Source organism: Tupaia chinensis, unplaced genomic scaffold (genome assembly GCF_000334495.1).
Source record: "Tupaia chinensis unplaced genomic scaffold, TupChi_1.0 Scaffold139390_1, whole genome shotgun sequence".
Classification (NCBI taxonomy): Eukaryota; Metazoa; Chordata; class Mammalia; order Scandentia; family Tupaiidae; genus Tupaia; species Tupaia belangeri.
In genome coordinates this window covers 390-1,116 of record NW_006199276.1, presented here as the reverse complement: position 1 = coordinate 1,116, position 727 = coordinate 390, and the positions used below count along the sequence as shown (strand labels likewise).

Here is a 727-nt window from a genome sequence, read left to right as displayed (position 1 = left end):
CCACATTGATGGAACCCACTCTCTGGGCAAGGATGCTATCAGTAATAGCCAGGGGTAAGACATCAAGAATGCCACAGTAGAAGTGGTCAACCTGGTTGGGGTCACAGTAGGTTAACCGAAAGGGAAAGGTGGTCAGGGTGGTGGCCTGAAGACAACCCACCAACCAGGCTCCATGACCAAACCTACACAGACTCCAGGTTTCATGATGAATGTGTATCTCAGAGGGTGACAAATGGTCACAAATCGATCATAAGCCATCACAGAGTAGAGACAACCTTCACTAGAACCCAGGAAGTGATAGAAAAAAAGCTGTGCAACACAGCCCTCGTAGGAGATGGCTCGACTCTGACTGGAGAGATAGAATAGCATCTTGGGGCAGGTGACAGATGGGAACAGTGTGTCAAAAATAGATAGGATCTCAGAGGGTGACAAATGGTCACAAATCGATCATAAGCCATCACAGAGTAGAGACAACCTTCACTAGAACCCAGGAAGTGATAGAAAAAAAGCTGTGCAACACAGCCCTCGTAGGAGATGGCTCGACTCTGACTGGAGAGATAGAATAGCATCTTGGGGCAGGTGACAGATGGGAACAGTGTGTCAAAAATAGATAGGAGCCCCGGGAACCAGCAGTTAGCGTAATGGCTATGTCTCTGGACTCCCACGTAGTCGACCGCGGTTCGTGTCCCAGACCCGGTGGCTTAAAACTCACACCAGGCGCGTGTGC

The 727-nt window shown here is 49.7% G+C and overlaps 1 pseudogene; it reads right to left on the bottom strand.

Moving 5' to 3' along the window:
* Positions 1–4: 4 nt before the first annotated feature.
* LOC106736366 (olfactory receptor 148-like) overlaps positions 5–727 on the bottom strand; it is a 1,075-nt pseudogene continuing 352 nt past the window's right edge.